Below are 16,462 nucleotides of genomic sequence, written 5' to 3' on the forward strand. Positions count from 1 at the left end.
CAGGCTATAGAGAGTTTTTCCACCGTTTCCTATTTCTTATCTTATGATCCTTTTTTAGAGTTTAGGAAAGTGAGCTATTTATAGGATAGTTTTAGGGCAACAGAGTTTGCCTTTCTTTTACTGTTACCTCCCCCCCCCCCCTCATTTTCTTTTTGTTCACTTTTAACCTAAGATTAAAACCTGTTATTTATGTAAAGGCCCCCAGCTTTCAGGAAAAGGAATCTTTCCGTAACTGAAAATTAGACAACTCTGGGGCAACTGTCCATATTCAGATATTTTCAAATCAAGTCTAGGCAGCTGTATGCTTTCTAGAACCTTCCCCTTCCCATTTTGGGCCAATTGTCCTGGCCAAAAGGCCCAAGTCGTGGCCGGATGGCCTCAATCAGGCCCAAACGTAACACTCAGCTTAGGCTTAAGTTGAACAACACATTTGCCCACCCAACAAACAGAATTCAGACATTCAAGTGAAAAAGGAAAAAGAAAGAAAAAAATGGTACACAATCAGAATTGAACTCTTGATTAACTAATCAGCTTACTCTAATTATTCTAAAATAATTAACCAAGCTTGTTCTAATTTAACCCTGAACAATTGTATTTACCTTTAAATATACCGACTATGATTTAAAACAAAAATACCCAATAAAATGAGTGAAAACCTGCTCAATAAGCATTCTACACTAACATGCAAGTAAAGTCGACTGAGAAGAAAAAAAAAGAAAGGCAGAAGAAGAAGGAAAGGAGACAAAAGAAGCAACACAAAAAGAAACAAAAATTGAGGAGCCAAGACTTACCGACTGCATCTAACCAAATGAACAAGAAACTGAGACGAAATAACTGGCCGATCTTCAAAATGCTTCGAAACGGGCCAAATATGATACCAATCGATCATTCTTACTAAGAACAATCAAATGGCTCCCCAGTGTCATTTGGTTGCAATGTAAGAAAATTGAAGAGTAGAAGTCCATCATTGAAGGCCATTCAAAACTTTGCTTTTGAAAATAGGATTTTTTGAGTTTATTAATTGTTTGGATTGAGTGTTTTTCCAATTGATTGAAAATATCAAAAGGAGTTCAAAATTTAAATTTGAAGTGATTTGGAATAGATTTGGGCAAGATTTGAGTTAAATATAAGAAAAAACGCAAGGAAGAAAACGAAGTCAGTTTTTTATATAATTATGTATAATCTTGTATAATAGTATATATGAATATATAAACACATCTTATATACTATTATACACTTTTATATACCTTTATACAAGCGTCTGTATACGAACTTCTTTCACGATTTTCAGTTGCACTTTTTATTCAAAACATTTCAAATCTCCATTAAATGACTTCAAATTTTATATACAACCTCCTTATACTATTTCTAACAAGTCTAGATAACACCAACTCCAAATCTCTCACAAAATTAAATTCGAAATCTAAACCCTATATTTAAGCTTGTTAAAAATTTAATTTTCACCACCCAAATGGATTTGGTTTGTTGAACTAATATTTGCGTCACAGTTACTGATTCGAAAATTAACTTAAAAGTTTGAGTAATCTTTTTTAAAAACTAAATAGTAATTTTGAGAATCTATTGGAGTTGGATGTTGAATCTTAGCCTATTATTTTTGAGCTAATTAATTGTAAATTGAAATATAGGCTATAAAATTGAAAAGTAGGGAGCCCAACCCGAAACTAATCAGATGGAGTAGATAAGTTCCTTGTTAAATAAAATAAATGTTAATTGTTCTTATGTGAAATTACTCCTTAAAAGTACTGCCTCCGCAGACATTTTATGTGATATGGATGATTCCAATTGGACGTCATACATGTGTAATGTTATCTAGAGTAATGAATAAAATAGTCTGTTTAACCAAAAAAAATAAAAAGAAAAATTGCATTTTATAGGTGCTCATAAATTAAATACCAAATGTTAGGCCTGGCTATTTGTTTCTATAAGGAATTTGAGATTAGTGGAAATCTCTTTTAAGATTATTGCTAATATCCAATTAATGTGCAAGCAGTTTGGCCTCCTAAGCCTATACATATTTTGCTCATCTAAATTTTTGATAGCCGTTAAAATCAAATGGACATCTGTTAATTAGTTGCCTACTTTTGTTTTTTCAGAGTTAATTTTATGCTTTAAGCTTTCTTGAAATATAATTTCACTTCGAGTTTCACCTACACTTATAAAAAAAATTAAGAAAAGTTTTAATTAAATTAGAAACGTTTTTTGTTGATTAATTTGATTTCTTATTTTTTATGAAATTTAAAGGGAGAATAAATACGTACCTCTCTTGAAATTTGATTTGAAACACATACATCCCTTATCTTTTTGCCATTTTAAAATATTATGAAAACTTCGGTTGTCAGTTTTGTTTAACAAATATACAAGTTTATTCTACAGCAGAATAACTTTTCCCCTAATTGTTCTAATCGATCTTATTATTTTGTGTAAATAGCAAAACTGTATTATCATATCTTAAATAATCATGAATATAACCTTACCATATTCCAATAATAATGTCCAAATATTAGTTGCAACAAGTAGCATATAGAAAGTTAAAAGTTAAAGACAATTATAAAGAAAATGACTTCACGCCATATATAAGGATAGTCATTTTCTTGAACCAACGACCATAAAATGACTTTGTCATGAAAAATATTTTATTGTAAAATAACTTTTGTCGTACCAAACACATATGATAGAATAGCTAGTTCTCAGACTATTGTCAATATGAAGCTATTTGCAGAGAACTTTTATTTTTTCTTTGGAACTAAAATCGAAAATGTTTTCACAATCAATTATTTGCCAACTAGTTCTAGTACCACCTTTTAATAACTTAAATAAGAAGTTCTAGTTAGGAGATGAGTAGATTATTTAATAGGTTAGTGATCGAGGTTACAACTACCATAAAAGATGTCTATTATATTTATCATATCAACTCCTTTAATTTTCAACAGTTGTATATAAAGTTCCTTTCCTCCTCTACAAACAAAGCACACTGCAAATATTTCTTTTGTTGAAATACATTCCAAGCTATCACTTCTATCTAAAATGTATGCATCAAATCTTGTATCATCAGTATGCAAAAAGATAATCAAACCATATTTTCCTACTCCAACTTCACTTCGTTGTCACAAGCTTTCTTACCTTGATCAAATGGTCGCTGGCATTTACGAGCCTCTCGCCTTATTTTATCCTAAATTGAGCGACACATGGTCAGATAAACCAAGTAACGTTATATCAGAACATCTTGAAAACTCCCTTTCAAAAGTTTTGTCCCATTATTATCCATTTGCGGGGAAATTGAATGAAAATATTTCCGTTGATTGTAATGATCGCGGAGTTGAGTTTTTCACTACCAAAATCGATTGTCCAATGTCTAAAATTCTCAAAGATCCTTATTCTGATAAAGAAGATTTAGTCTATCCGAAAGGAATTCCTTGTACGTATTCATACGACGGTAGTCTTGCAGTGGTTCAACTTAGTCATTTCAATTGTGGAGGAATAGCAGTCAGTGCATGTTTGACACACAAAATTGGAGATGGATATACAGTAGCCAACTTTATTCATGATTGGGCTACTATAGCACGTAATCCAAGTTCAAAAATACAAAGTCCTCAATTTAATGCTGCGTCTATTTATCCACCTACAAAAGACATGGCAAATCTACCTGAGATTGTTCCAAAAGGAGAAGAATGTTCATCCAAAAGTTTTGCTTTCTCATCATCTAAAATAGCTTCACTGAAAGCTATGGTTATAAACAATTCAGAAGTACAAAATCCAACAACCACTGAGATTGTGTCAGCATTCATTTACCAACGTGCAATGGCTACAAAAAAAGAAGACTTCTGGTTCGATTTGTCCATCCGCATTAGTCCATGCTGTGAGCTTACGACCTCCATTGCCGACAAATTTAATGGGAAATATTGGTTCTTTCTTTTCTATATTAACAACCGAAGAGAAAGAGATGGATCTACCAAAAGTGGTTGGTAAACTACGGGTAGCGAAAGAAGAACTTCGACAAAAATACAAAAAATACTAAAACAGATGAATTTTTACCTATAACGATTGAACTATTTAAAGAAGAAAAAAATAGTTTTTTCAATAATTCCTGTTATGATATCTATAGGTTTAGTAGCATCAGTAAGTTCCCTATTTATGATATAGACTTTGGATGGGGAAAGCCTGAAAAAGTTAGTTTGGTAAGTAATGGTCCAGTTAAAAACATGTTTTTGTTGATGGATAATAAAAGTAGGGATGGAATGGAAGTAGTAACCTATATGAAGGAACAAGACATGTCCGCACTCGAGAAGGATGAAGAGCTCCTAGAGTTTGCTTCTCCAAACAGCTAAGAGTGACAATCAAATACGTGACGGATAATCCCTCAAATATCGTCATAATTCTGAATTTTGGTTTAAGCATGTTAAACCTTCAGTTAATCGATATGTGTACTTTTGATCCCTTTACTTATGAACCTTTGCAAATTTAATAAATTATTAAGTGTTATACCAGTATTTTTAATATATGAATAAGTAATTGTATCGTGCGATTCGAACCTTACCTAATGAAATTAGCTGAGCTTAGTTAGAAAAGTTTGGTAGCTAGACTATGCCAGCATTTTTTTTTTTTTGTGATCATAAATAAAACAAAAGCATTGCGTTACACTAGACCCAAAAGTTAGGCCTGGGTATATATATATATAGATGAAGCTATACGAAATTGGAGATTTTGCCTAAGCCTATACGTATTTTGCCATCTAGATGCTCGTTAGCCGTTAAAATTAAATTATATACTCAAAGTAGGGAGAATCTATGCAAAAGTCAAAGCGATGACAAATTACGATGGAATTAGCTTCACTTTTACAAACTAATATTAAGCCTCCTGTTTCATGTGCTTAATTTTAAAGTTTTTGGTCTTTAGTCTAATTGATATACGTCTCTTTGGCTAATGGTTCCTGTACTTAATAAAGATGTGAGGATTCATATCATCGATCACAACTATATGAAATTGAAGCTTAATTGTTATTGTTGTTCACTGGACTTAATGCATGTCTACAAAGTATCTATATGATGCATACATTGGTATATATATTATTCATTCTGTTTCAATTTAGATGATGTAGTTTGACTCGACACGGAATTTAAGAAAAAAAAAAGATTTTTGAAACTTGTGGTCTTAAAAGTTTACGGGGTAAAAATTTTGTAGGATCATGACATTTGTGTGGTTATACAAGCTTCTCATTAAGGGTAAAATGGGTAATTAAACTGAAGAGTTTAAAGTTGAATTATTTCCAATTGTAGAAATGTGTCATTCTTTTTGGAACGGACCAATAAAGAACGTGTGTCATTTAAATTGAAAGGCGAAATGCATAAACGACATCTATAAGTTATCCACAACGATCAAACAGCCATCTCAATTGACCCATTTACCATTTAGGCACTTTAAGTATTAATTATTCGGTGTATCAAGCAAACACTCGAGTGCAGAAGACCGTGTGTGTGAGCTATACTTGCCAATAACGTGTCAAATAAGTCAATTAAAGAACGACATGTGTAAATTGTAATAAAAATTGACACATAATTAACAAAAAAGAAAATGATCTCTAAAGAAGAAAAAGAAACCCTTGTCCTTTACTTTTATCAAAACCAGCGCTACCTCTCCCCCACCCCCTTTCCCGCTCCCTTTCATCTTCTTCTATGGGCCATTCGCATCCCGCATTCCCTTTTCTTAACTCCGCCCAACAAATTAATAAAACTCATAGAAATATGAAACGACATAGAATAGCAAATAGAAAACCCACTAAGAGATCATTAATGGACCTCGCCGGAAAAGCTCATTATGCGATCTCTATCGCCGAAATTTTGTTCTCCAAGCAATGCTAAAAAAACGATTCTACTGGAATCTTCAATCTTCTCTCCATTATTTTCTTGATTATCAATTTGAGCTTATATTACTTTTTTCTCTAATTTGTTGTTTTTGGTCTAAACTTGTCCTTAAATTTTTTTACTGTAAAGATGAAATAGGGTGGAGAAATTGTGTTCTTATGGTGGAGATGAGGGTGACTACTGAGAAAAAAAATTGGTAGTTTTTCGCAGCACTTGCTACATTTTTGCTACTTCTTTCAGCTGGGTTTGGGACTGATTTGGGGTTGATAGAACTAGGCGGAGCTCCGAATGTTACGGGCAGTAATGTTTTGTGGTGAAAGGTGGCAGTTTCTGATGGTTTAGGTGACTTAGGTCGAGCTTTAATGGCTGCTTTCCTGACCTCTATGGCGGTTTCATGTTGGATTGAGGTGGTTTAATTAAGAAGAAAGGAAGAAGAGATGCTAAGTTGTGGCTGGCTGGCTGCTTCAGCTAGCTACTATGCTGCTCTAGGTTTCTTGATTTTTTTCCAAAGAAAAAAAAAAGGCTGAAAGAATGACTTCACGTGCCCAAGACTTTGTTAGCAAACATGCATAGGTCACATCAGAAACATGCGTTTACTTGATACACTTAATAATCACTTGAAGTGTCTAAATGGTAACTAGGTAAGTTGAGGTATTTATTTAATTGTTAAGGACAACTTAAAGAGATTGTTTATGTATTTCGCCAAATTGAATCAGAGGGAGTAATAAAATAATTGATACGAGCACATTATTTTATTCTATCTTTTTTTATTCCACTAATTAAATGGACGTTGAAGTGTTAGTGTAGTGGGAATTAGGGGTGTTCAAAACGAATCGAAACCGAAAATCGAAAACCAAACCGAATTGAAACCGAAGCTTAATGGCTTATTAGTATCGGGTTAACGGTTTAACGGACGGAGAACAGATTGAATTTTTTTTAGTAGCGGCTTATCGGTTTGGGGGCGGATTATTTAATTTTCTTAACGGATAATTCGTTAACCCGTTAAGAATATATATATATATATATATATATATATATATATATATCCATATCTATCTATCTGTACTATATTAAAAGTACGAAGATCCTTAGTGAAATATCGTTCGTCTTTTTTACCCTTTAAAAATAGAATTCAGACGGACAGATTAGTCATTTAATTATTTTTCAAAAACTTGGGACTTTGAAATCAATTAAAATTTTACATATTATTTGAAAGTATATGTAATTCATCCTATTATGTAGCACTCACGCATGTTATGACTCAAAAGAAGAATATTTCCCTTTTTTTGGTTTCCCGCCCGATGTCCGGTAACTGCATTGGAGCCCGACTATATCCGGATTCGCACCACGTAGGGCCCCATTCGGGGGGAAGCGCTCCCTACCAAGGATTTTTCCATACCCAGGGCTCGAACTCGAGACCTCTGGTTAAGGGAGAAGCAGTCTCATCCACTGCACCACATCCTTTAGTGGTGAATATTTCCTTTTTTTGGAGAAAAAGAAAATTTACGGTTTACAAGATTGCAATTTGCTTTGTTGACCAATAAAAGATATTATCATTTATTTATGTCCTAATTTTAATAGAAAACATATCCAATTTTCTCTATAAATTTAACTATTTATTGTAAAATATTAAATCAATATTAGTCATATATAGACTTACATTGTCACTTCTCATTTTTTTTATGAGCTATAAAACAACATCTTCATTCCCAAAATACTAAAAGAATTATTTTTTCCATTTAGTTTATTTAAAAAATCTTAATAAAATCATAATTATATTATGTGTGGTCAACACCAATCGTGTTCGGGCAACAAAGCTTACACTATTCACATTGGTTCATCTTACTATGCCTCAGGCCTTTTGCTCTTCTAACGTAAAAGGTGGCCGGCCATTCGTCAAGGCCCAGGATCCGCTGGACATCTCAGCAGCGGGATTTGATACCCGGGAGAAATTCAAAAATAGCCAGATTTACAACTGGTCATTCAAAAATAGCTCAGTTTCAAAAGTAATCGAAATTTAGCCACTTTTCATGTAAAGATAAATCTGAGCAAAAATACTGTTCAAAACTCGGAAAATATGCCAGTGTATTATACTGGAGTTCCAGCATAAGTAAGCTTGAACTCCACCATATTATACTGGAGTTCCAAGATAAGTATGCTGGAACTCCAGCATAATATGATGAAGTTCCAACATAAGTACACTAGAACTACAGCATAATATACTGGAGTTCCACCAAGTATAACTGTCCAGTATAATATACTGGAGTTTGGAGCACCAGTGCTCCAGTCTCCAGTATATCATACTAGAGTCAGCAAAGTATACCGGTCCAGCATAATATGCTGGAGTTCATACACAGGTACACCGAACTCCAGTATATTATGGTGTACCGGTCTCTGTTTGCAGCAAAATAGTGATTATTTTTTATTGACTTCGTAAACGCTGGCTATTTTTGAACGACCAGTCCGAAAACTGGCTATACCATGCTATTTTTACTTGATACCCGCATCCGATCGAAATTGCATTTTAGTGTTCTTTTAGCGAAATGTCGTTTACCCTTTTTTCTTTTAAAAATAGAGTTCACACTAGATAAATAGTAATTTAAATATTTTTCTAATATATCGGGCTTTTAAATCAACTAAAATTTAGTATTATGAAATTTTTCATGGTTGAACTAGATAGGAAGTCCTAAAAAATCGAAGCAAAATTTATTCAATATAAGTTGTAATTAATTATAGGGTTAAGTTTATGTTCGGTGGCGTAAATTCTTGCCGTGTAAGAGTTTTGGTGAACTAATAAAAAAGGAATAAATTAAATGCAAACATGTCTTGAATGCATCGTATCTCATCAAAGTACCGAACTTATGCATGTATCTAACAAACTCAAATTAGTTACTTATATTTGCATGTTGCCGTCAAGAACGGAAACATGCATATTGCGTACGCTTTTATTCTATTTTTATAAACTTAGGTAAATCTTTTAGAATACACATACACGCACTTAAAAGTTTACTATGTTATCTTTTACAGAAGTTTACTATTATTCGTCACATAAATAAGAATAATTTTCATATGATATTTTTATATAAGTTCTCATAAACCATAACTAGTATTAGTACCCGCGCGATGCGCGAACACAAATTATGTCAAATTGTAATCTATGTTGTTTGAATTATGTGCAAATAACCTTAAAATATAAACCTTTCATATAAAAATTATATAACATTAGATATTAATTTTGAAGCAAGATATGAAATTATTATTCAAATCTCGTAGTAGACAACTTTTGTTTTATTTGTAGCAACTTAATCCCTTGATTTTAGTACTTGTATTTCGTTGCGGTGTCAATATTAAAAAATACAAAGTATGTCATGTTGTGATCTGTGTTGTTTGAGCACATTATATCATATTATTTTAAGAAAATTCTTATTATCACTTTGTTTTTGACTGAAAGTCAAATATGTCTTATTCATCACATCATTTTATGCAAATTCTTTTTTATTTTTGTTCTTTTCTTATAGTTATTGTATTATTTATTATTTAATATTATTATACTGTCATATAAATTTTTTATTAGCTTAATAATTTAATTAATATCTTGCTTATTATCTTTTAAATAGTCTTTAATAAATATAAATATTTTATTCTTGAAATTTTGTATATTTTTATGCTTGTATCCTCTTATTCGAAATTTTTTTATCATTAATATTTTTAAATATAATTTAATTATTTAATTTATTTATTTTTCAATTAATTTAAAGTATAAATCACACTAACTTTATTTTTTTATACATCTCTTCCCTACTATATTTTAAATCATTTTTATATTAATATTTTACCTATAACCAAAATAATATCATATTTTATTTTAAATTGTAACTTTGAATTAGTCTAAAATATTAATACATAAGTTATTTGATTATTACGTTCCAAATATATTGAGTTCTCTTATAATTATTTTTGTATTAGATGCAGTTAAATTTTCTTTTCTTTTTAGTTTTAAGATAAAAATTTAATTTTTAATTATCATTAGTAAAATTACCTATATTAGAAATTAATTTATATTTTTAAAATTTTAATTTAATCATAGAAAATGTTTTCTTTATTGTTTGAACATATTATATCTAAATATTGTAGTAATATTTTTACTATTTTATTTCTTTACATAATATTTTCAAAAAATAATTTATGAAATAAAAAAATCTTATCTTAAATTTAAATAATTCTTATAATTCTATGTTGTAAATTGGACCGCAATTTCAAAATATTATGCTATGCTTTCAAACTTAAACTAACTGCACTCAATTCATATATTAATCATAGGAAAATATTTTCTTAATTGTTTGAACACATTATATCTAAATATTGTAGTAATATTTTCACTATCATTTTATTTCTTTACGTAAATTATATTCCTTTTTTAGTTTTAAGATTCAAAGTTAATTTCTAATTTTCATTAGTACCTGTATTATGTATTTTTAAATATGTATTTCTTTTTTTATTTTTCATAAATAAGATTTCAATTTCGTGGTATTCTCCATAGTCTGAGCATTCTCGATATAGTTTTAAGAACTTTCTAATCTCAAATTCAAATAGTCTTTACCTTTCGTTCTAATAGTAAATTTTTAATAAATTAATTGCTATTTTTAATCTAATATATAGTTTTATTACGTTTTATGTGGCTTTTCATTAATTTGTAACTTTATTTAATATTATTATCATTACTATTCTTAATATAATATAGATAAATATATATAAATTTTTGTAATCATAAAATAAATATTTATTTTGTTTTAAAAATATTTATCGAAAATTTAAAAAAATTTAAGTTTTGATAATATTTTTAAGTTTATTATAGATATAAACTTCGATTTGTTAATAGATTTGTTTATAGATTTGTATAAACTTCAAGTTTATACAAATCTATAAACTTCTCCATTTTATCTATTAGACTTGAGTTATGTGGACTTATCCATATTATGATTTTTCTTATCATAATATAAAAAACTTTCTCATCTCAAATTTAATAAGTTTTTTTTCTATAATAAAAAATCTGAATTTTTATTTTTCTCTATTTATTAATATATATATATATATATATATATATATATATAAATTTCTAATCATAAAATAAATATTTATTTTGTTTTAAAATTATTTCTCGAAAATTTTAAATTTTTTAAGTTTTAATAATATTTTTAAGTATTGTATATTTACATTTATTTTATTTTCTAAACTTATGATTTACAAATTTCCTCACATTATCTGTAATTTATTTTTATTATTCAATATTTTAGTTTTTGAATTTATCTATTAGACTTGAGTTATGTGGACTTATCCATATTATTACTTTTCTTATCATAATATAAAAAACTTTCTCATCTCAAATTTAAATAAATTTTACCCTTTTATCTATGATAAAAAATCTGAATTTTTATTTTTTTTCTATTTATTAATATATATAAATTTTTGTAATCATAAAATAAATATTTATTTTGTTTTTAATATATTTATCAAAAAATTTAAATCTTTTAAGTATTGTATATTTACATTTATTTTATTTTCTAAACTTATGATTTACAAATTTCCTCACATTATCTCTAACTTATTTTTATTATTCAATATTTTAGTTTTTGATTTTATCTATTAGACTTGAGTTATGTGGACTTATCCATATTATGACTTTTCTTATCATAATATAAAAAATTTCTCATCTCAAATTTAAATAAAATTTACCCTTTTCTCTATGATAAAAAATCTGAATTTTAATTTTTTCTTTATTTATTTTTTATTTTTAATATTATATTATTCAATAACTAATACTATTACATTGTCATGTAAATTTTTATTGGCTTATTTGAATTTAATAAATATTTCTATCACACTCATTCTAATATAATATTGATAAAAATTTAAAAACTTTCTCATCTCAAATTCAAATAATGTTTAGCATTCTATTTTCTAATTTGGACCGCATTTTAAAAAAGTATATTATGCTTTTAAATTTAAACTAACTGCACTCAATTCAAATATTAATCACAAAAAAATATTTTCTTAATTATTTGAACACATTATATCTAAATATTGCAGTAATATTTACGTATAAAATATTCGTTTGCATGATTTATCAATATTAATATGACTTTTTTATTCTTGTTATTAAAATACTTTTTCTGGATTATTTAATTTTTTTACCTTATAAATAATTTGTATACTTTATGTAAGATTTTAATTTGTTGCTTGAATTTATTTAATTTTTAAACTCAATAAATTTTTAATATCGTAAGTAAATTAATTTTATTTTATCGCTCCAAAGTGCAAATAGTCATAGCTTATCTCAATTTATATCTTTCTATATTTTTTATTTTTTTATTCTAGTTTTTAATTAATTTTTTACCTCCATATTTCTAGCTAATATAGAAGAAAATCTATGAGTGAATCAATATATATATATATATATATATATACACACATATATATATATATATATACAAATATACATATAAATATAAATATAGATATAAAGATTGGATTTGTCTAAGATCTATTTGGATTATGTATAAAATTTATTAAACTACTTTCATTAATTATGTTTCCATTTATAATTTTTAATTATTAATGTTGTCCTAAAATTGTCAAGTGACTTCACTTTAGCTTGTCAATTGGCTTAACCACAGTGTATACTACTCTCCTTTTAATATAACTAGTATTAGTACCCGCGCTATGCGCGGACACAAATCATGTTAAACTGTGATGTTGGTTATTTGAATCATGTGCAAATAACCTTAAAATATAAACCTCTCAGATAAAAATTATATAACATTAGATATTAATTATGAAGTAAGATATGAAATTATTGTTCAAATCTCGTAGTGCACAACCTATTTTATTTTTTATTTGTAGCAACCTAACTACTTGATTTTAGTACTTGCACTTCGTTTTGCTGTCATTATCAAAGAATACTAAACATATCATGTTGCGATCTGTCTTGTTTGAGCACATTAGATCTTATTATTTTAACAAACTTCTTACTATCACTTTGTTTTTGTCTAAAAGTTAAATATGTCTTATTCATCACATTATTTTTATGCAAATTCTTTTTTTATATTTTTTCTTATAGTTATTGTATTATTTATTAGTTAAAATTATTTTACTATCATATAATTTTTTATTATCTTAATTAATATCTTTCTTATTATTCTTTTAATAGTATTTAATAACTATAAATGTTTTATTCTTGAAATTTGGTATATTTTTATGCATTCAATTTTTTAATCATTTAAACTTATTGTAATATTTTTAAATATAATTAAATTTTTTAATTTATTTATTTTTAAATTAATTTAATGTATAAGTATCCTCACACTATCTCTATTGTTTTACTACATTCTCTTCCCTACTATAAATTTTAATTATTTTTATATTAATTTTTTACCTTTAACCAGAATAATATCATATTTTATTTTAAATTGTAAAATTGAATTAGTCTAAAATATTAATACATATATTTGATGATTATGTTACAAATATATTGAGTTCTCTTATAACTATTTTTGTATTAGATGCAGTTATTTTTTTTTAACTTTAAGATACAAATTTAATTTTTAATTTTCATTAGTAAAATTACCTATATTAGAAAGTTATTTATATTATTAAAATTTTATTTTAATCATAGAAAAATAATTTCTTAATTGTTTGAACATATTATATATATGTAGTAATATGTTTATTGTCATTTTATTTCTTTACATAATATTTTAAAAAATAAAAACTTATGAAATAAAAAAAATCTCATCTCAAATTCGAATAATTCTTATCATTCTATTTTCTAAATTGGACCGCATTTTTAAAATATTATACTATATATTCAAACTTAAACTAACTGCACTCAATTCAGATATTAATTATAGAAAAATATTTTCTTTGTTGTTTGAACACATTATATGTTAATGTTGTAGTAATATTTTCATTATCATTTTATTTCTTACGTAAAATTTCTTTCTTTTTTAGATTTAATACAAATTTAATCTTTAATTTTTAATAGTAAAATTACCTATATTAGAAATTTATTTTCTATTTTAATATTTTTTTTCATAAATAAGACTTCAATTTCGTGATATATCCATAGTTTGGACATTCTAATCGTAGTTTTAATAAATTTCTAATTTCAAATTCAAATAGCCTTTCCCTTTCATTTCTAATAATAATTTTTTAATAATTTTGCTAATTTTTAATCTATTATATAGTCTTATTACGTTTTATGTGGCTTTTCATTAACTTATAATTTTTTTTAATATCATTATAATCTACTATTCTTTAATATAATATAGATAAATATATAATTTCTAATCATAAAATAAATATTTATTTTGTTTTAAAAATATTGCTCGAAAATTTTAAATTATTTAAATTTTAATAAGATTTTAAGCATTGTATATTTAATTTATTTTATTTTTTAAACTTATGATTTATAAATATCTCATATTATCTCTAATTTATTTCTATTATTCAATATTTTTAGTTTTTGATTTTATCCATTAGACTTGAGTTACGTGGACTTATCCATATTATGAATTTTCTTATCATAATATAAAAATCTTTCCCATCTCAAATTTAAATAAGTTTTACCTTTCTTCTCTATGATAAAAAATCTGAATTTTTATTTTTTCTCTATTTATTATTTATTTTTGATATTATATTATTAAATACCTAATATTATTACATTGTCATGTGGATTTTTATTAGCTTGTTTGAATTTAATATTTATTTCTACTACATTCATTCTAATATAATATAGATAAAAATTAAAAAACTTTCTCAAATTCAAATAAGTTTTATTATTCTATTTTCTATATTTGACTACATTTTTAAAGAATTATGTTATACTTTCAAACTTAAACTTACTGTACTCAATTCAAATATTAATAAAAAAATATTTTCTTAATTGTTTGAACACATTATATCTGAATGTTGTAGTAATATTTACGTATAAAATATTCGTTTGCCCGATTTATCAATATTAATATGACTTTATTATTCTTATTTTTAAAATATTTTTTTACTGATTATTTAAGTTTTTTCTTACCTTATAAATAATTTATATACTTTATTTAAGATCTTATTTTGCTGCTTGAATTTATTTAATTTTTAAACTCAATATATCTTTAATAACTTAAGTAAATTTTAATTTTATTTTATATTTTAACTTACTCTAATGTATAAATAGTCGTAGGTTATCTCAATTACGTCTTTCTATATTTTTTTATATTTTCGATTAGAATTTTTAATTAATTTTTACCTCCAATATCTCTAGCTAATAAAAAAAATAATCTATGGGTGAATCAATATAGATATAAATATACTTATAAATATAAATTTAAATGTAGATATATAGATTAAATTTGTCTAAGATCTATTTAGATTAAGTATAAGATTCATTAACTACTTCCATTAATTATGTTTCCATTTATGATTCAAATTTTTAATGTTGTCTTTAAATTGCCAAGTGACTTCTTTTTAGCTTGCCACTTGATTTAACCACATGCTTCACTACTCTCCTTTTAATATAATATAGATATAGATAAAGGCATTTCAAGACTTACGTAAGACATAATTTCTTTATTCATTGGGCTAACTAAATGGGCACAACTTTCATCGTTTTCATGAATTTTTATAATTTTAATTTTATAATTTTATATAACTCAAACACATTATCCAATAGTGTTTATGTGGTTTTTAAAATTATACACCCAGTCATATGAGTACAGACGCAAACCACGTAAGGAAGGCTCTTAACGAAACATCATTCATTTTTTTAACTCTTCGTAAATATATTTTACGATGGATAAAATTGTAAAAACAAATAAAGGTTATGTTTACAAACAAAAAAAGAAACAAAATTGCCATATGAAATAGAGGTAAAAGGAAGAAGAGAATAAGTGGGAAACTCCTTTAGTTGTTTTATCCCTAACAAAGAGTGATTGTTGTTGGTTTCAAAAGGAAAAAAGAATTAGTTAAAATCGCTATTACGGAGAAGTTAAAATTGCCGTAGGTTTAAAAGTAAAAAAGAATAAGAGAATAAGTAGGAAACTTATATTTTATATCGACTGATATTCTAATTTTTAATTTGTTCTCCATGGACACAAAGATTTAGTTTCTTGGTCGGCTAATGTATTCATAAACTTAATATAATTTTTGGTGGGCTCTTAAATTAGAATTTTAAAACTAAGATCGTAATTCTCCTAATCTTTAAGGGTTATATGCTGAAATTGAGAAGGAAGAATGATAAGGAGTGATGAAATTATCAAACTGAAACAAATTTTTAATTGAATATTGCTTGATGATTGAGAACGTCTATGGAGCAGTTTCTTCTTTATTGTGTTAGGTATATATGATCAATATTTATCGTTCTCGGGAATATAAACGTTTATTATATAACTTAGCTCAATATTTTAATATAATACTTATTCGATCTATTATAAAAAAAAATACCCATTGAGATAGTATATACGCGCAACACGCGTATCATAAGACTAGTATTATGATAAAAGTACGAATGTTCCACGCTAAATGTTGATCGACAAAAA

At 26.6% G+C, this 16,462-nt stretch overlaps 1 pseudogene; it reads left to right on the top strand.

Moving 5' to 3' along the window:
• Window positions 1-2,858: 2,858 nt before the first annotated feature.
• LOC104231977 (acylsugar acyltransferase 3-like) lies at window positions 2,859-4,500 on the top strand (annotated as a pseudogene).
• Window positions 4,501-16,462: the final 11,962 nt, after the last annotated feature.

This window comes from Nicotiana sylvestris, chromosome 4 (assembly GCF_000393655.2).
Source record: "Nicotiana sylvestris chromosome 4, ASM39365v2, whole genome shotgun sequence".
In the NCBI taxonomy this organism is placed as follows: domain Eukaryota; kingdom Viridiplantae; phylum Streptophyta; class Magnoliopsida; order Solanales; family Solanaceae; genus Nicotiana; species Nicotiana sylvestris.